At 50.5% G+C, this 15964-nt stretch overlaps 37 non-coding genes across 37 annotated transcripts; all 37 read right to left on the bottom strand.

The window, feature by feature from the left end:
* Positions 1-191: 191 nt before the first annotated feature.
* Positions 192-265, bottom strand: trnat-agu (transfer RNA threonine (anticodon AGU)). The gene has a single exon. It is a non-coding gene; the product is annotated as a tRNA-Thr (tRNA).
* Positions 266-379: 114 nt separating this feature from the next.
* Positions 380-469, bottom strand: trnar-ucu (transfer RNA arginine (anticodon UCU)). The gene is given in 2 exon segments: positions 380-415; positions 433-469. It is a non-coding gene; the product is annotated as a tRNA-Arg (tRNA).
* A 179-nt stretch (positions 470-648) lies between these two features.
* On the bottom strand, positions 649-722 carry trnat-ugu (transfer RNA threonine (anticodon UGU)). Its single transcript has one exon. It is a non-coding gene; the product is annotated as a tRNA-Thr (tRNA).
* Positions 723-1228: 506 nt separating this feature from the next.
* On the bottom strand, positions 1229-1302 carry trnat-cgu (transfer RNA threonine (anticodon CGU)). The gene has a single exon. It is a non-coding gene; the product is annotated as a tRNA-Thr (tRNA).
* Positions 1303-1788: 486 nt separating this feature from the next.
* trnat-agu (transfer RNA threonine (anticodon AGU)) lies at positions 1789-1862 on the bottom strand. The gene has a single exon. It is a non-coding gene; the product is annotated as a tRNA-Thr (tRNA).
* Positions 1863-1976: 114 nt separating this feature from the next.
* trnar-ucu (transfer RNA arginine (anticodon UCU)) lies at positions 1977-2066 on the bottom strand. Its single transcript is given in 2 exon segments — positions 1977-2012; positions 2030-2066. It is a non-coding gene; the product is annotated as a tRNA-Arg (tRNA).
* A 702-nt stretch (positions 2067-2768) lies between these two features.
* On the bottom strand, positions 2769-2842 carry trnat-cgu (transfer RNA threonine (anticodon CGU)). Its single transcript has one exon. It is a non-coding gene; the product is annotated as a tRNA-Thr (tRNA).
* Positions 2843-3328: 486 nt separating this feature from the next.
* trnat-agu (transfer RNA threonine (anticodon AGU)) lies at positions 3329-3402 on the bottom strand. Its single transcript has one exon. It is a non-coding gene; the product is annotated as a tRNA-Thr (tRNA).
* Positions 3403-3516: 114 nt separating this feature from the next.
* Positions 3517-3606, bottom strand: trnar-ucu (transfer RNA arginine (anticodon UCU)). Its single transcript is given in 2 exon segments — positions 3517-3552; positions 3570-3606. It is a non-coding gene; the product is annotated as a tRNA-Arg (tRNA).
* A 179-nt stretch (positions 3607-3785) lies between these two features.
* On the bottom strand, positions 3786-3859 carry trnat-ugu (transfer RNA threonine (anticodon UGU)). The gene has a single exon. It is a non-coding gene; the product is annotated as a tRNA-Thr (tRNA).
* A 506-nt stretch (positions 3860-4365) lies between these two features.
* trnat-cgu (transfer RNA threonine (anticodon CGU)) lies at positions 4366-4439 on the bottom strand. Its single transcript has one exon. It is a non-coding gene; the product is annotated as a tRNA-Thr (tRNA).
* Positions 4440-4925: 486 nt separating this feature from the next.
* trnat-agu (transfer RNA threonine (anticodon AGU)) lies at positions 4926-4999 on the bottom strand. The gene has a single exon. It is a non-coding gene; the product is annotated as a tRNA-Thr (tRNA).
* Positions 5000-5113: 114 nt separating this feature from the next.
* On the bottom strand, positions 5114-5203 carry trnar-ucu (transfer RNA arginine (anticodon UCU)). The gene is given in 2 exon segments: positions 5114-5149; positions 5167-5203. It is a non-coding gene; the product is annotated as a tRNA-Arg (tRNA).
* Positions 5204-5382: 179 nt separating this feature from the next.
* Positions 5383-5456, bottom strand: trnat-ugu (transfer RNA threonine (anticodon UGU)). The gene has a single exon. It is a non-coding gene; the product is annotated as a tRNA-Thr (tRNA).
* A 506-nt stretch (positions 5457-5962) lies between these two features.
* trnat-cgu (transfer RNA threonine (anticodon CGU)) lies at positions 5963-6036 on the bottom strand. The gene has a single exon. It is a non-coding gene; the product is annotated as a tRNA-Thr (tRNA).
* A 486-nt stretch (positions 6037-6522) lies between these two features.
* trnat-agu (transfer RNA threonine (anticodon AGU)) lies at positions 6523-6596 on the bottom strand. Its single transcript has one exon. It is a non-coding gene; the product is annotated as a tRNA-Thr (tRNA).
* Positions 6597-6710: 114 nt separating this feature from the next.
* Positions 6711-6800, bottom strand: trnar-ucu (transfer RNA arginine (anticodon UCU)). Its single transcript is given in 2 exon segments — positions 6711-6746; positions 6764-6800. It is a non-coding gene; the product is annotated as a tRNA-Arg (tRNA).
* Positions 6801-6979: 179 nt separating this feature from the next.
* Positions 6980-7053, bottom strand: trnat-ugu (transfer RNA threonine (anticodon UGU)). Its single transcript has one exon. It is a non-coding gene; the product is annotated as a tRNA-Thr (tRNA).
* Positions 7054-7559: 506 nt separating this feature from the next.
* On the bottom strand, positions 7560-7633 carry trnat-cgu (transfer RNA threonine (anticodon CGU)). The gene has a single exon. It is a non-coding gene; the product is annotated as a tRNA-Thr (tRNA).
* A 486-nt stretch (positions 7634-8119) lies between these two features.
* Positions 8120-8193, bottom strand: trnat-agu (transfer RNA threonine (anticodon AGU)). The gene has a single exon. It is a non-coding gene; the product is annotated as a tRNA-Thr (tRNA).
* A 114-nt stretch (positions 8194-8307) lies between these two features.
* Positions 8308-8397, bottom strand: trnar-ucu (transfer RNA arginine (anticodon UCU)). Its single transcript is given in 2 exon segments — positions 8308-8343; positions 8361-8397. It is a non-coding gene; the product is annotated as a tRNA-Arg (tRNA).
* A 696-nt stretch (positions 8398-9093) lies between these two features.
* trnat-cgu (transfer RNA threonine (anticodon CGU)) lies at positions 9094-9167 on the bottom strand. Its single transcript has one exon. It is a non-coding gene; the product is annotated as a tRNA-Thr (tRNA).
* Positions 9168-9653: 486 nt separating this feature from the next.
* On the bottom strand, positions 9654-9727 carry trnat-agu (transfer RNA threonine (anticodon AGU)). The gene has a single exon. It is a non-coding gene; the product is annotated as a tRNA-Thr (tRNA).
* A 114-nt stretch (positions 9728-9841) lies between these two features.
* trnar-ucu (transfer RNA arginine (anticodon UCU)) lies at positions 9842-9931 on the bottom strand. The gene is given in 2 exon segments: positions 9842-9877; positions 9895-9931. It is a non-coding gene; the product is annotated as a tRNA-Arg (tRNA).
* A 179-nt stretch (positions 9932-10110) lies between these two features.
* trnat-ugu (transfer RNA threonine (anticodon UGU)) lies at positions 10111-10184 on the bottom strand. Its single transcript has one exon. It is a non-coding gene; the product is annotated as a tRNA-Thr (tRNA).
* Positions 10185-10690: 506 nt separating this feature from the next.
* Positions 10691-10764, bottom strand: trnat-cgu (transfer RNA threonine (anticodon CGU)). Its single transcript has one exon. It is a non-coding gene; the product is annotated as a tRNA-Thr (tRNA).
* A 486-nt stretch (positions 10765-11250) lies between these two features.
* On the bottom strand, positions 11251-11324 carry trnat-agu (transfer RNA threonine (anticodon AGU)). Its single transcript has one exon. It is a non-coding gene; the product is annotated as a tRNA-Thr (tRNA).
* Positions 11325-11438: 114 nt separating this feature from the next.
* On the bottom strand, positions 11439-11528 carry trnar-ucu (transfer RNA arginine (anticodon UCU)). The gene is given in 2 exon segments: positions 11439-11474; positions 11492-11528. It is a non-coding gene; the product is annotated as a tRNA-Arg (tRNA).
* A 179-nt stretch (positions 11529-11707) lies between these two features.
* trnat-ugu (transfer RNA threonine (anticodon UGU)) lies at positions 11708-11781 on the bottom strand. Its single transcript has one exon. It is a non-coding gene; the product is annotated as a tRNA-Thr (tRNA).
* A 506-nt stretch (positions 11782-12287) lies between these two features.
* Positions 12288-12361, bottom strand: trnat-cgu (transfer RNA threonine (anticodon CGU)). Its single transcript has one exon. It is a non-coding gene; the product is annotated as a tRNA-Thr (tRNA).
* Positions 12362-12847: 486 nt separating this feature from the next.
* Positions 12848-12921, bottom strand: trnat-agu (transfer RNA threonine (anticodon AGU)). Its single transcript has one exon. It is a non-coding gene; the product is annotated as a tRNA-Thr (tRNA).
* A 114-nt stretch (positions 12922-13035) lies between these two features.
* trnar-ucu (transfer RNA arginine (anticodon UCU)) lies at positions 13036-13125 on the bottom strand. The gene is given in 2 exon segments: positions 13036-13071; positions 13089-13125. It is a non-coding gene; the product is annotated as a tRNA-Arg (tRNA).
* Positions 13126-13304: 179 nt separating this feature from the next.
* Positions 13305-13378, bottom strand: trnat-ugu (transfer RNA threonine (anticodon UGU)). The gene has a single exon. It is a non-coding gene; the product is annotated as a tRNA-Thr (tRNA).
* Positions 13379-13884: 506 nt separating this feature from the next.
* trnat-cgu (transfer RNA threonine (anticodon CGU)) lies at positions 13885-13958 on the bottom strand. The gene has a single exon. It is a non-coding gene; the product is annotated as a tRNA-Thr (tRNA).
* Positions 13959-14444: 486 nt separating this feature from the next.
* trnat-agu (transfer RNA threonine (anticodon AGU)) lies at positions 14445-14518 on the bottom strand. The gene has a single exon. It is a non-coding gene; the product is annotated as a tRNA-Thr (tRNA).
* A 114-nt stretch (positions 14519-14632) lies between these two features.
* Positions 14633-14722, bottom strand: trnar-ucu (transfer RNA arginine (anticodon UCU)). The gene is given in 2 exon segments: positions 14633-14668; positions 14686-14722. It is a non-coding gene; the product is annotated as a tRNA-Arg (tRNA).
* A 696-nt stretch (positions 14723-15418) lies between these two features.
* trnat-cgu (transfer RNA threonine (anticodon CGU)) lies at positions 15419-15492 on the bottom strand. Its single transcript has one exon. It is a non-coding gene; the product is annotated as a tRNA-Thr (tRNA).
* Positions 15493-15964: the final 472 nt, after the last annotated feature.

Genomic DNA, 15964 nt, shown 5'->3' on the forward strand with positions numbered 1-15964 from the left:
TGTTTGCAAGGCAAGCTCTTTGACCAGCTGAGCCATGCTGCATCGCTGAGATGACTCTGGCCAGTATTGTTCGGCAGCATCTGAGGGGTGGTTCGCAAATTAAATTGCATGCTGCTCTGGCACTCCTCTGCACCCCCTTTTTTAGGGAGAGCAAAACCTCACAGCCCAAGGCGTCACTTGATCACCAGCAAAGGCACCGCTGGGATTCGAACCCAGGATCTCCTGTTTACTAGACAGGCGCTTTAACCAACTAAGCCACGGCGCCAACTTGCATGTACCTGCCAAGAAAGTGAGATTTAGAGTTTTATAAGTCCGGAGGGGTGGCCAGAGAGCATATGTGTTTGTTGGCCAAGCGCCATTAACAGAAAGCCAAAAGCTACGACTCTGGTGGGACTCGAACCCACAACCTTTGAATGGCCTCATCTGGCAGTCTAGAAGTCCAATGCGCTATCCATTGCGCCACAGAGCCACGTGTGGAGTTTTTTTTTCCTGGCTGTTCCAGTGCGTTGAATTGAGTTCAGGTATTTGGGGAGCGGGAAGGACAAGATATGTGGGCCTCTCTGCAATTGGTATGTGGTTGGAAAAGCGGAGTATCTGTAAGGGCTTCCTTTCCCAGAAAGAACCCACAGAGCAGAGCCACCTGTTAAAAGGCACCGCTGGGAATCGAACCCAGGATCTCCTGTTTACAAGACAAGCACTTTGACCAGCTAAGCCACGGCGCCCTGCTGCGTTGTTGACTTGGGTCAGAATTGTTCGGCAGCAGCTGAGGGGTGGTTGGCAAATGAAATCGCATGTTGCTCTGACGCTCCTCTGTACCGCATGATTGCGCAAAGCAAAACCATACAACCCAAGGTGGTGTTTGATAACCAGCAAAGACAGTGCTGAGATTTGAATTCAGTATGTCCTATTTACTACACAAGCTTTAACCAACTAAGCCACGGCGCCAACCTGCACACACTCTCTCAGGGAGGGGCACTTAGAGGATTAAAGCATCCAGATAAGAGGCCAACGGCCAGGCTCTGCACAGCAATGGCCTCATCTGGCCGTCTAGAAGTCCAGTTTGCTATCTATTGTACCACAGAGCCTGTCAGCAAGTGTTGACCTGTTCAAAAGAGCGTCAGCATTATCAGGATCTGGTTTGGAAATGCAATCGCCTGCTGCCTTTGCTATCCCTGTTTGCAGTCCGATCTCAGAAAAGCACATGCTTGAGGCACACAGGGGACGCTAAAGGCACCGCTGGGATTTGAACCCAGGATCTCCTGTTTACGAGACAGACGCTTTAACCAACTAAGCCACGGCGCCAAGCAGAGCCCTAAAGCTCTGGGAGGGTGAGTAAGTTGATCAAAACATCCAGCGGTGAGGACAAAGGTCCACGTGCTGGTCAGCTTATGAGATTTTTCACAACTTTCTGTTGCCAGAGGGCATAAGCGTGCAATTTAATGATAAACGAAAGGCAAGAAGTCACCAATCTGTTTTGACTCAAACCCACAAACTTTAAATGGCCTCACACCGGAGACTAATAGCCCAATGCGCTACACTCTGCGCCACGTGCAGCAGATCCTTCCAGGCTTGCAGCAGTCCTAAACCAAGGATCACCTGTTTGCAAGGCAAGCTCTTTGACCAGCTGAGCCATGCTGCATCGCTGAGATGACTCTGGCCAGTATTGTTCGGCAGCATCTGAGGGGTGGTTCGCAAATTAAATTGCATGCTGCTCTGGCACTCCTCTGTACCCCCTTTTTTACGGAGAGCAAAACCTCACAGCCCAAGGCGTCACTTGATCACCAGCAAAGGCACCGCTGGGATTCGAACCCAGGATCTCCTGTTTACTAGACAGGCGCTTTAACCAACTAAGCCACGGCGCCAACTTGCATGTACCTGCCAAGAAAGTGAGATTTAGAGTTTTATAAGTCCGGAGGGGTGGCCAGAGAGCATATGTGTTTGTTGGCCAAGCGCCATTAACAGAAAGCCAAAAGCAACGACTCTGGTGGGACTCGAACCCACAACCTTTGAATGGCCTCATCTGGCAGTCTAGAAGTCCAATGCGCTATCCATTGCGCCACAGAGCCACGTGTGGAGTTTTTTTTTCCTGGCTGTTCCAGTGCGTTGAATTGAGTTCAGGTATTTGGGGAGCGGGAAGGACAAGATATGTGGGCCTCTCTGCAATTGGTATGTGGTTGGAAAAGCGGAGTATCTGTAAGGGCTTCCTTTCCCAGAAAGAACCCACAGAGCAGAGCCACCTGTTAAAAGGCACCGCTGGGAATCCTGCTGCGTTGTTGACTTGGGTCAGAATTGTTCGGCAGCAGCTGAGGGGTGGTTGGCAAATGAAATCGCATGTTGCTCTGACGCTCCTCTGTACCGCATGATTGCGCAAAGCAAAACCATACAACCCAAGGTGGTGTTTGATAACCAGCAAAGACAGTGCTGAGATTTGAATTCAGTATGTCCTATTTACTACACAAGCTTTAACCAACTAAGCCACGGCGCCAACCTGCACACACTCTCTCAGGGAGGGGCACTTAGAGGATTAAAGCATCCAGATAAGAGGCCAACGGCCAGGCTCTGCACAGCAATGGCCTCATCTGGCCGTCTAGAAGTCCAGTTTGCTATCTATTGTACCACAGAGCCTGTCAGCAAGTGTTGACCTGTTCAAAAGAGCGTCAGCATTATCCGGATCTGGTTTGGAAATGCAATCGCCTGCTGCCTTTGCTATCCCTGTTTGCAGTCCGATCTCAGAAAAGCACATGCTTGAGGCACACAGGGGACGCTAAAGGCACCGCTGGGATTTGAACCCAGGATCTCCTGTTTACGAGACAGACGCTTTAACCAACTAAGCCACGGCGCCAAGCAGAGCCCTACAGCTCTGGGAGGGTGAGTAAGTTGATCAAAACATCCAGCGGTGAGGACAAAGGTCCACGTGCTGGTCAGCTTATGAGATTTTTCACAACTTTCTGTTGCCAGAGGGCATAAGCGTGCAATTTAATGATAAACGAAAGGCAAGAAGTCACCAATCTGTTTTGACTCAAACCCACAAACTTTAAATGGCCTCACACCGGAGACTAATAGCCCAATGCGCTACACTCTGCGCCACGTGCAGCAGCTCCTTCCAGGCTTGCAGCAGTCCTAAACCAAGGATCACCTGTTTGCAAGGCAAGCTCTTTGACCAGCTGAGCCATGCTGCATCGCTGAGATGACTCTGGCCAGTATTGTTCGGCAGCATCTGAGGGGTGGTTCGCAAATTAAATTGCATGCTGCTCTGGCACTCCTCTGTACCCCCTTTTTTACGGAGAGCAAAACCTCACAGCCCAAGGCGTCACTTGATCACCAGCAAAGGCACCGCTGGGATTCGAACTCAGGATCTCCTGTTTACTAGACAGGCGCTTTAACCAACTAAGCCACGGTGCCAACTTGCATGTACCTGCCAAGAAAGTGAGATTTAGAGTTTTATAAGTCCGGAGGGGTGGCCAGAGAGCATATGTGTTTGTTGGCCAAGCGCCATTAACAGAAAGCCAAAAGCAACGACTCTGGTGGGACTCGAACCCACAACCTTTGAATGGCCTCATCTGGCAGTCTAGAAGTCCAATGCGCTATCCATTGCGCCACAGAGCCACGTGTGGAGTTTTTTTTTCCTGGCTGTTCCAGTGCGTTGAATTGAGTTCAGGTATTTGGGGAGCGGGAAGGACAAGATATGTGGGCCTCTCTGCAATTGGTATGTGGTTGGAAAAGCGGAGTATCTGTAAGGGCTTCCTTTCCCAGAAAGAACCCACAGAGCAGAGCCACCTGTTAAAAGGCACCGCTGGGAATCGAACCCAGGATCTCCTGTTTACAAGACAAGCGCTTTGACCAGCTAAGCCACGGCGCCCTGCTGCGTTGTTGACTTGGGTCAGAATTGTTCGGCAGCAGCTGAGGGGTGGTTGGCAAATGAAATCGCATGTTGCTCTGACGCTCCTCTGTACCGCATGATTGCGCAAAGCAAAACCATACAACCCAAGGTGGTGTTTGATAACCAGCAAAGACAGTGCTGAGATTTGAATTCAGTATGTCCTATTTACTACACAAGCTTTAACCAACTAAGCCACGGCGCCAACCTGCACACACTCTCTCAGGGAGGGGCACTTAGAGGATTAAAGCATCCAGATAAGAGGCCAACGGCCAGGCTCTGCACAGCAATGGCCTCATCTGGCCGTCTAGAAGTCCAGTTTGCTATCTATTGTACCACAGAGCCTGTCAGCAAGTGTTGACCTGTTCAAAAGAGCGTCAGCATTATCAGGATCTGGTTTGGAAATGCAATCGCCTGCTGCCTTTGCTATCCCTGTTTGCAGTCCGATCTCAGAAAAGCACATGCTTGAGGCACACAGGGGACGCTAAAGGCACCGCTGGGATTTGAACCCAGGATCTCCTGTTTACGAGACAGACGCTTTAACCAAGTAAGCCACGGCGCCAAGCAGAGCCCTACAGCTCTGGGAGGGTGAGTAAGTTGATCAAAACATCCAGCGGTGAGGACAAAGGTCCACGTGCTGGTCAGCTTATGAGATTTTTCACAACTTTCTGTTGCCAGAGGGCATAAGCGTGCAATTTAATGATAAACGAAAGGCAAGAAGTCACCAATCTGTTTTGACTCAAACCCACAAACTTTAAATGGCCTCACACCGGAGACTAATAGCCCAATGCGCTACACTCTGCGCCACGTGCAGCAGCTCCTTCCAGGCTTGCAGCAGTCCTAAACCAAGGATCACCTGTTTGCAAGGCAAGCTCTTTGACCAGCTGAGCCATGCTGCATCGCTGAGATGACTCTGGCCAGTATTGTTCGGCAGCATCTGAGGGGTGGTTCGCAAATTAAATTGCATGCTGCTCTGGCACTCCTCTGCACCCCCTTTTTTAGGGAGAGCAAAACCTCACAGCCCAAGGCGTCACTTGATCACCAGCAAAGGCACCGCTGGGATTCGAACCCAGGATCTCCTGTTTACTAGACAGGCGCTTTAACCAACTAAGCCACGGCGCCAACTTGCATGTACCTGCCAAGAAAGTGAGATTTAGAGTTTTATAAGTCCGGAGGGGTGGCCAGAGAGCATATGTGTTTGTTGGCCAAGCGCCATTAACAGAAAGCCAAAAGCTACGACTCTGGTGGGACTCGAACCCACAACCTTTGAATGGCCTCATCTGGCAGTCTAGAAGTCCAATGCGCTATCCATTGCGCCACAGAGCCACGTTTGGAGTTTTTTTTTCCTGGCTGTTCCAGTGCGTTGAATTGAGTTCAGGTATTTGGGGAGCGGGAAGGACAAGATATGTGGGCCTCTCTGCAATTGGTATGTGGTTGGAAAAGCGGAGTATCTGTAAGGGCTTCCTTTCCCAGAAAGAACCCACAGAGCAGAGCCACCTGTTAAAAGGCACCGCTGGGAATCGAACCCAGGATCTCCTGTTTACAAGACAAGCACTTTGACCAGCTAAGCCACGGCGCCCTGCTGCGTTGTTGACTTGGGTCAGAATTGTTCGGCAGCAGCTGAGGGGTGGTTGGCAAATGAAATCGCATGTTGCTCTGACGCTCCTCTGTACCGCATGATTGCGCAAAGCAAAACCATACAACCCAAGGTGGTGTTTGATAACCAGCAAAGACAGTGCTGAGATTTGAATTCAGTATGTCCTATTTACTACACAAGCTTTAACCAACTAAGCCACGGCGCCAACCTGCACACACTCTCTCAGGGAGGGGCACTTAGAGGATTAAAGCATCCAGATAAGAGGCCAACGGCCAGGCTCTGCACAGCAATGGCCTCATCTGGCCGTCTAGAAGTCCAGTTTGCTATCTATTGTACCACAGAGCCTGTCAGCAAGTGTTGACCTGTTCAAAAGAGCGTCAGCATTATCAGGATCTGGTTTGGAAATGCAATCGCCTGCTGCCTTTGCTATCCCTGTTTGCAGTCCGATCTCAGAAAAGCACATGCTTGAGGCACACAGGGGACGCTAAAGGCACCGCTGGGATTTGAACCCAGGATCTCCTGTTTACGAGACAGACGCTTTAACCAACTAAGCCACGGCGCCAAGCAGAGCCCTAAAGCTCTGGGAGGGTGAGTAAGTTGATCAAAACATCCAGCGGTGAGGACAAAGGTCCACGTGCTGGTCAGCTTATGAGATTTTTCACAACTTTCTGTTGCCAGAGGGCATAAGCGTGCAATTTAATGATAAACGAAAGGCAAGAAGTCACCAATCTGTTTTGACTCAAACCCACAAACTTTAAATGGCCTCACACCGGAGACTAATAGCCCAATGCGCTACACTCTGCGCCACGTGCAGCAGATCCTTCCAGGCTTGCAGCAGTCCTAAACCAAGGATCACCTGTTTGCAAGGCAAGCTCTTTGACCAGCTGAGCCATGCTGCATCGCTGAGATGACTCTGGCCAGTATTGTTCGGCAGCATCTGAGGGGTGGTTCGCAAATTAAATTGCATGCTGCTCTGGCACTCCTCTGTACCCCCTTTTTTACGGAGAGCAAAACCTCACAGCCCAAGGCGTCACTTGATCACCAGCAAAGGCACCGCTGGGATTCGAACCCAGGATCTCCTGTTTACTAGACAGGCGCTTTAACCAACTAAGCCACGGCGCCAACTTGCATGTACCTGCCAAGAAAGTGAGATTTAGAGTTTTATAAGTCCGGAGGGGTGGCCAGAGAGCATATGTGTTTGTTGGCCAAGCGCCATTAACAGAAAGCCAAAAGCAACGACTCTGGTGGGACTCGAACCCACAACCTTTGAATGGCCTCATCTGGCAGTCTAGAAGTCCAATGCGCTATCCATTGCGCCACAGAGCCACGTGTGGAGTTTTTTTTTCCTGGCTGTTCCAGTGCGTTGAATTGAGTTCAGGTATTTGGGGAGCGGGAAGGACAAGATATGTGGGCCTCTCTGCAATTGGTATGTGGTTGGAAAAGCGGAGTATCTGTAAGGGCTTCCTTTCCCAGAAAGAACCCACAGAGCAGAGCCACCTGTTAAAAGGCACCGCTGGGAATCGAACCCAGGATCTCCTGTTTACAAGACAAGCGCTTTGACCAGCTAAGCCACGGCGCCCTGCTGCGTTGTTGACTTGGGTCAGAATTGTTCGGCAGCAGCTGAGGGGTGGTTGGCAAATGAAATCGCATGTTGCTCTGACGCTCCTCTGTACCGCATGATTGCGCAAAGCAAAACCATACAACCCAAGGTGGTGTTTGATAACCAGCAAAGACAGTGCTGAGATTTGAATTCAGTATGTCCTATTTACTACACAAGCTTTAACCAACTAAGCCACGGCGCCAACCTGCACACACTCTCTCAGGGAGGGGCACTTAGAGGATTAAAGCATCCAGATAAGAGGCCAACGGCCAGGCTCTGCACAGCAATGGCCTCATCTGGCCGTCTAGAAGTCCAGTTTGCTATCTATTGTACCACAGAGCCTGTCAGCAAGTGTTGACCTGTTCAAAAGAGCGTCAGCATTATCAGGATCTGGTTTGGAAATGCAATCGCCTGCTGCCTTTGCTATCCCTGTTTGCAGTCCGATCTCAGAAAAGCACATGCTTGAGGCACACAGGGGACGCTAAAGGCACCGCTGGGATTTGAACCCAGGATCTCCTGTTTACGAGACAGACGCTTTAACCAACTAAGCCACGGCGCCAAGCAGAGCCCTACAGCTCTGGGAGGGTGAGTAAGTTGATCAAAACATCCAGCGGTGAGGACAAAGGTCCACGTGCTGGTCAGCTTAGGAGATTTTTCACAACTTTCTGTTGCCAGAGGGCATAAGCGTGCAATTTAATGATAAACGAAAGGCAAGAAGTCACCAATCTGTTTTGACTCAAACCCACAAACTTTAAATGGCCTCACACCGGAGACTAATAGCCCAATGCGCTACACTCTGCGCCACGTGCAGCAGCTCCTTCCAGGCTTGCAGCAGTCCTAAACCAAGGATCACCTGTTTGCAAGGCAAGCTCTTTGACCAGCTGAGCCATGCTGCATCGCTGAGATGACTCTGGCCAGTATTGTTCGGCAGCATCTGAGGGGTGGTTCGCAAATTAAATTGCATGCTGCTCTGGCACTCCTCTGCACCCCCTTTTTTAGGGAGAGCAAAACTTCACAGCCCAAGGCGTCACTTGATCACCAGCAAAGGCACCGCTGGGATTCGAACCCAGGATCTCCTGTTTACTAGACAGGCGCTTTAACCAACTAAGCCACGGCGCCAACTTGCATGTACCTGCCAAGAAAGTGAGATTTAGAGTTTTATAAGTCCGGAGGGGTGGCCAGAGAGCATATGTGTTTGTTGGCCAAGCGCCATTAACAGAAAGCCAAAAGCAACGACTCTGGTGGGACTCGAACCCACAACCTTTGAATGGCCTCATCTGGCAGTCTAGAAGTCCAATGCGCTATCCATTGCGCCACAGAGCCACGTGTGGAGTTTTTTTTTCCTGGCTGTTCCAGTGCGTTGAATTGAGTTCAGGTATTTGGGGAGCGGGAAGGACAAGATATGTGGGCCTCTCTGCAATTGGTATGTGGTTGGAAAAGCGGAGTATCTGTAAGGGCTTCCTTTCCCAGAAAGAACCCACAGAGCAGAGCCACCTGTTAAAAGGCACCGCTGGGAATCCTGCTGCGTTGTTGACTTGGGTCAGAATTGTTCGGCAGCAGCTGAGGGGTGGTTGGCAAATGAAATCGCATGTTGCTGTGACGCTCCTCTGTACCGCATGATTGCGCAAAGCAAAACCATACAACCCAAGGTGGTGTTTGATAACCAGCAAAGACAGTGCTGAGATTTGAATTCAGTATGTCCTATTTACTACACAAGCTTTAACCAACTAAGCCACGGCGCCAACCTGCACACACTCTCTCAGGGAGGGGCACTTAGAGGATTAAAGCATCCAGATAAGAGGCCAACGGCCAGGCTCTGCACAGCAATGGCCTCATCTGGCCGTCTAGAAGTCCAGTTTGCTATCTATTGTACCACAGAGCCTGTCAGCAAGTGTTGACCTGTTCAAAAGAGCGTCAGCATTATCAGGATCTGGTTTGGAATCGCCTGCTGCCTTTGCTATCCCTGTTTGCAGTCCGATCTCAGAAAAGCACATGCTTGAGGCACACAGGGGACGCTAAAGGCACCGCTGGGATTTGAACCCAGGATCTCCTGTTTACGAGACAGACGCTTTAACCAACTAAGCCACGGCGCCAAGCAGAGCCCTACAGCTCTGGGAGGGTGAGTAAGTTGATCAAAACATCCAGCGGTGAGGACAAAGGTCCACGTGCTGGTCAGCTTATGAGATTTTTCACAACTTTCTGTTGCCAGAGGGCATAAGCGTGCAATTTAATGATAAACGAAAGGCAAGAAGTCACCAATCTGTTTTGACTCAAACCCACAAACTTTAAATGGCCTCACACCGGAGACTAATAGCCCAAAGCGCTACACTCTGCGCCACGTGCAGCAGCTCCTTCCAGGCTTGCAGCAGTCCTAAACCAAGGATCACCTGTTTGCAAGGCAAGCTCTTTGACCAGCTGAGCCATGCTGCATCGCTGAGATGACTCTGGCCAGTATTGTTCGGCAGCATCTGAGGGGTGGTTCGCAAATTAAATTGCATGCTGCTCTGACACTCCTCTGCACCCCCTTTTTTACGGAGAGCAAAACCTCACAGCCCAAGGCGTCACTTGATCACCAGCAAAGGCACCGCTGGGATTCGAACTCAGGATCTCCTGTTTACTAGACAGGCGCTTTAACCAACTAAGCCACGGTGCCAACTTGCATGTACCTGCCAAGAAAGTGAGATTTAGAGTTTTATAAGTCCGGAGGGGTGGCCAGAGAGCATATGTGTTTGTTGGCCAAGCGCCATTAACAGAAAGCCAAAAGCAACGACTCTGGTGGGACTCGAACCCACAACCTTTGAATGGCCTCATCTGGCAGTCTAGAAGTCCAATGCGCTATCCATTGCGCCACAGAGCCACGTGTGGAGTTTTTTTTTCCTGGCTGTTCCAGTGCGTTGAATTGAGTTCAGGTATTTGGGGAGCGGGAAGGACAAGATATGTGGGCCTCTCTGCAATTGGAATGTGGTTGGAAAAGCGGAGTATCTGTAAGGGCTTCCTTTCCCAGAAAGAACCCACAGAGCAGAGCCACCTGTTAAAAGGCACCGCTGGGAATCGAACCCAGGATCTCCTGTTTACAAGACAAGCGCTTTGACCAGCTAAGCCACGGCGCCCTGCTGCGTTGTTGACTTGGGTCAGAATTGTTCGGCAGCAGCTGAGGGGTGGTTGGCAAATGAAATCGCATGTTGCTCTGACGCTCCTCTGTACCGCATGATTGCGCAAAGCAAAACCATACAACCCAAGGTGGTGTTTGATAACCAGCAAAGACAGTGCTGAGATTTGAATTCAGTATGTCCTATTTACTACACAAGCTTTAACCAACTAAGCCACGGCGCCAACCTGCACACACTCTCTCAGGGAGGGGCACTTAGAGGATTAAAGCATCCAGATAAGAGGCCAACGGCCAGGCTCTGCACAGCAATGGCCTCATCTGGCCGTCTAGAAGTCCAGTTTGCTATCTATTGTACCACAGAGCCTGTCAGCAAGTGTTGACCTGTTCAAAAGAGCGTCAGCATTATCAGGATCTGGTTTGGAAATGCAATCGCCTGCTGCCTTTGCTATCCCTGTTTGCAGTCCGATCTCAGAAAAGCACATGCTTGAGGCACACAGGGGACGCTAAAGGCACCGCTGGGATTTGAACCCAGGATCTCCTGTTTACGAGACAGACGCTTTAACCAAGTAAGCCACGGCGCCAAGCAGAGCCCTACAGCTCTGGGAGGGTGAGTAAGTTGATCAAAACATCCAGCGGTGAGGACAAAGGTCCACGTGCTGGTCAGCTTATGAGATTTTTCACAACTTTCTGTTGCCAGAGGGCATAAGCGTGCAATTTAATGATAAACGAAAGGCAAGAAGTCACCAATCTGTTTTGACTCAAACCCACAAACTTTAAATGGCCTCACACCGGAGACTAATAGCCCAATGCGCTACACTCTGCGCCACGTGCAGCAGCTCCTTCCAGGCTTGCAGCAGTCCTAAACCAAGGATCACCTGTTTGCAAGGCAAGCTCTTTGACCAGCTGAGCCATGCTGCATCGCTGAGATGACTCTGGCCAGTATTGTTCGGCAGCATCTGAGGGGTGGTTCGCAAATTAAATTGCATGCTGCTCTGGCACTCCTCTGCACCCCCTTTTTTAGGGAGAGCAAAACCTCACAGCCCAAGGCGTCACTTGATCACCAGCAAAGGCACCGCTGGGATTCGAACCCAGGATCTCCTGTTTACTAGACAGGCGCTTTAACCAACTAAGCCACGGCGCCAACTTGCATGTACCTGCCAAGAAAGTGAGATTTAGAGTTTTATAAGTCCGGAGGGGTGGCCAGAGAGCATATGTGTTTGTTGGCCAAGCGCCATTAACAGAAAGCCAAAAGCTACGACTCTGGTGGGACTCGAACCCACAACCTTTGAATGGCCTCATCTGGCAGTCTAGAAGTCCAATGCGCTATCCATTGCGCCACAGAGCCACATGTGGAGTTTTTTTTTCCTGGCTGTTCCAGTGCGTTGAATTGAGTTCAGGTATTTGGGGAGCGGGAAGGACAAGATATGTGGGCCTCTCTGCAATTGGTATGTGGTTGGAAAAGCGGAGTATCTGTAAGGGCTTCCTTTCCCAGAAAGAACCCACAGAGCAGAGCCACCTGTTAAAAGGCACCGCTGGGAATCGAACCCAGGATCTCCTGTTTACAAGACAAGCACTTTGACCAGCTAAGCCACGGCGCCCTGCTGCGTTGTTGACTTGGGTCAGAATTGTTCGGCAGCAGCTGAGGGGTGGTTGGCAAATGAAATCGCATGTTGCTCTGACGCTCCTCTGTACCGCATGATTGCGCAAAGCAAAACCATACAACCCAAGGTGGTGTTTGATAACCAGCAAAGACAGTGCTGAGATTTGAATTCAGTATGTCCTATTTACTACACAAGCTTTAACCAACTAAGCCACGGCGCCAACCTGCACACACTCTCTCAGGGAGGGGCACTTAGAGGATTAAAGCATCCAGATAAGAGGCCAACGGCCAGGCTCTGCACAGCAATGGCCTCATCTGGCCGTCTAGAAGTCCAGTTTGCTATCTATTGTACCACAGAGCCTGTCAGCAAGTGTTGACCTGTTCAAAAGAGCGTCAGCATTATCAGGATCTGGTTTGGAAATGCAATCGCCTGCTGCCTTTGCTATCCCTGTTTGCAGTCCGATCTCAGAAAAGCACATGCTTGAGGCACACAGGGGACGCTAAAGGCACCGCTGGGATTTGAACCCAGGATCTCCTGTTTACGAGACAGACGCTTTAACCAACTAAGCCACGGCGCCAAGCAGAGCCCTACAGCTCTGGGAGGGTGAGTAAGTTGATCAAAACATCCAGCGGTGAGGACAAAGGTCCACGTGCTGGTCAGCTTATGAGATTTTTCACAACTTTCTGTTGCCAGAGGGCATAAGCGTGCAATTTAATGATAAACGAAAGGCAAGAAGTCACCAATCTGTTTTGACTCAAACCCACAAACTTTAAATGGCCTCACACCGGAGACTAATAGCCCAATGCGCTACACTCTGCGCCACGTGCAGCAGCTCCTTCCAGGCTTGCAGCAGTCCTAAACCAAGGATCACCTGTTTGCAAGGCAAGCTCTTTGACCAGCTGAGCCATGCTGCATCGCTGAGATGACTCTGGCCAGTATTGTTCGGCAGCATCTGAGGGGTGGTTCGCAAATTAAATTGCATGCTGCTCTGGCACTCCTCTGTACCCCCTTTTTTACGGAGAGCAAAACCTCACAGCCCAAGGCGTCACTTGATCACCAGCAAAGGCACCGCTGGGATTCGAACCCAGGATCTCCTGTTTACTAGACAGGCGCTTTAACCAACTAAGCCACGGCGCCAACTTGCATGTACCTGCCAAGAAAGTGAGATTTAGAGTTTTATAAGTCCGGAGGGGTGGCCAGAGAGCATATGTGTTTGTTGGCCAAGCGCCATTAACAGAAAGCCAAAAGCAACGACTCTGGTGGGACTCGAGCCCACAACCTTTGAATGGCCTCATCTGGCAGTCTAGAAGTCCAATGCGCTATCCATTGCGCCACAGAGCCACGTGTGGAGTTTTTTTTTCCTGGCTGTTCCAGTGCGTTGAATTGAGTTCAGGTATTTGGGGAGCGGGAAGGACAAGATATGTGGGCCTCTCTGCAATTGGTATGTGGTTGGAAAAGCGGAGTATCTGTAAGGGCTTCCTTTCCCAGAAAGAACCCACAGAGCAGAGCCACCTGTTAAAAGGCACCGCTGGGAATCGAACCCAGGATCTCCTGTTTACAAGACAAGCGCTTTGACCAGCTAAGCCACGGCGCCCTGCTGCGTTGTTGACTTGGGTCAGAATTGTTCGGCAGCAGCTGAGGGGTGGTTGGCAAATGAAATCGCATGTTGCTCTGACGCTCCTCTGTACCGCATGATTGCGCAAAGCAAAACCATACAACCCAAGGTGGTGTTTGATAACCAGCAAAGACAGTGCTGAGATTTGAATTCAGTATGTCCTATTTACTACACAAGCTTTAACCAACTAAGCCACGGCGCCAACCTGCACACACTCTCTCAGGGAGGGGCACTTAGAGGATTAAAGCATCCAGATAAGAGGCCAACGGCCAGGCTCTGCACAGCAATGGCCTCATCTGGCCGTCTAGAAGTCCAGTTTGCTATCTATTGTACCACAGAGCCTGTCAGCAAGTGTTGACCTGTTCAAAAGAGCGTCAGCATTATCAGGATCTGGTTTGGAAATGCAATCGCCTGCTGCCTTTGCTATCCCTGTTTGCAGTCCGATCTCAGAAAAGCACATGCTTGAGGCACACAGGGGACGCTAAAGGCACCGCTGGGATTTGAACCCAGGATCTCCTGTTTACGAGACAGACGCTTTAACCAACTAAGCCACGGCGCCAAGCAGAGCCCTACAGCTCTGGGAGGGTGAGTAAGTTGATCAAAACATCCAGCGGTGAGGACAAAGGTCCACGTGCTGGTCAGCTTAGGAGATTTTTCACAACTTTCTGTTGCCAGAGGGCATAAGCGTGCAATTTAATGATAAACGAAAGGCAAGAAGTCACCAATCTGTTTTGACTCAAACCCACAAACTTTAAATGGCCTCACACCGGAGACTAATAGCCCAATGCGCTACACTCTGCGCCACGTGCAGCAGCTCCGTCCAGGCTTGCAGCAGTCCTAAACCAAGGATCACCTGTTTGCAAGGCAAGCTCTTTGACCAGCTGAGCCATGCTGCATCGCTGAGATGACTCTGGCCAGTATTGTTCGGCAGCATCTGAGGGGTGGTTCGCAAATTAAATTGCATGCTGCTCTGGCACTCCTCTGCACCCCCTTTTTTAGGGAGAGCAAAACCTCACAGCCCAAGGCGTCACTTGATCACCAGCAAAGGCACCGCTGGGATTCGAACCCAGGATCTCCTGTTTACTAGACAGGCGCTTTAACCAACTAAGCCACGGCGCCAACTTGCATGTACCTGCCAAGAAAGTGAGATTTAGAGTTTTATAAGTCCGGAGGGGTGGCCAGAGAGCATATGTGTTTGTTGGCCAAGCGCCATTAACAGAAAGCCAAAAGCAACGACTCTGGTGGGACTCGAACCCACAACCTTTGAATGGCCTCATCTGGCAGTCTAGAAGTCCAATGCGCTATCCATTGCGCCACAGAGCCACGTGTGGAGTTTTTTTTTCCTGGCTGTTCCAGTGCGTTGAATTGAGTTCAGGTATTTGGGGAGCGGGAAGGACAAGATATGTGGGCCTCTCTGCAATTGGTATGTGGTTGGAAAAGCGGAGTATCTGTAAGGGCTTCCTTTCCCAGAAAGAACCCACAGAGCAGAGCCACCTGTTAAAAGGCACCGCTGGGAATCCTGCTGCGTTGTTGACTTGGGTCAGAATTGTTCGGCAGCAGCTGAGGGGTGGTTGGCAAATGAAATCGCATGTTGCTGTGACGCTCCTCTGTACCGCATGATTGCGCAAAGCAAAACCATACAACCCAAGGTGGTGTTTGATAACCAGCAAAGACAGTGCTGAGATTTGAATTCAGTATGTCCTATTTACTACACAAGCTTTAACCAACTAAGCCACGGCGCCAACCTGCACACACTCTCTCAGGGAGGGGCACTTAGAGGATTAAAGCATCCAGATAAGAGGCCAACGGCCAGGCTCTGCACAGCAATGGCCTCATCTGGCCGTCTAGAAGTCCAGTTTGCTATCTATTGTACCACAGAGCCTGTCAGCAAGTGTTGACCTGTTCAAAAGAGCGTCAGCATTATCAGGATCTGGTTTGGAATCGCCTGCTGCCTTTGCTATCCCTGTTTGCAGTCCGATCTCAGAAAAGCACATGCTTGAGGCACACAGGGGACGCTAAAGGCACCGCTGGGATTTGAACCCAGGATCTCCTGTTTACGAGACAGACGCTTTAACCAACTAAGCCACGGCGCCAAGCAGAGCCCTACAGCTCTGGGAGGGTGAGTAAGTTGATCAAAACATCCAGCGGTGAGGACAAAGGTCCACGTGCTGGTCAGCTTATGAGATTTTTCACAACTTTCTGTTGCCAGAGGGCATAAGCGTGCAATTTAATGATAAACGAAAGGCAAGAAGTCACCAATCTGTTTTGACTCAAACCCACAAACTTTAAATGGCCTCACACCGGAGACTAATAGCCCAAAGCGCTACACTCTGCGCCACGTGCAGCAGCTCCTTCCAGGCTTGCAGCAGTCCTAAACCAAGGATCACCTGTTTGCAAGGCAAGCTCTTTGACCAGCTGAGCCATGCTGCATCGCTGAGATGACTCTGGCCAGTATTGTTCGGCAGCATCTGAGGGGTGGTTCGCAAATTAAATTGCATGCTGCTCTGACACTCCTCTGCACCCCCTTTTTTACGGAGAGCAAAACCTCACAGCCCAAGGCGTCAC

This window comes from Carassius gibelio, chromosome B15, assembly GCF_023724105.1.
Source record: "Carassius gibelio isolate Cgi1373 ecotype wild population from Czech Republic chromosome B15, carGib1.2-hapl.c, whole genome shotgun sequence".
Classification (NCBI taxonomy): Eukaryota; Metazoa; Chordata; class Actinopteri; order Cypriniformes; family Cyprinidae; genus Carassius; species Carassius gibelio.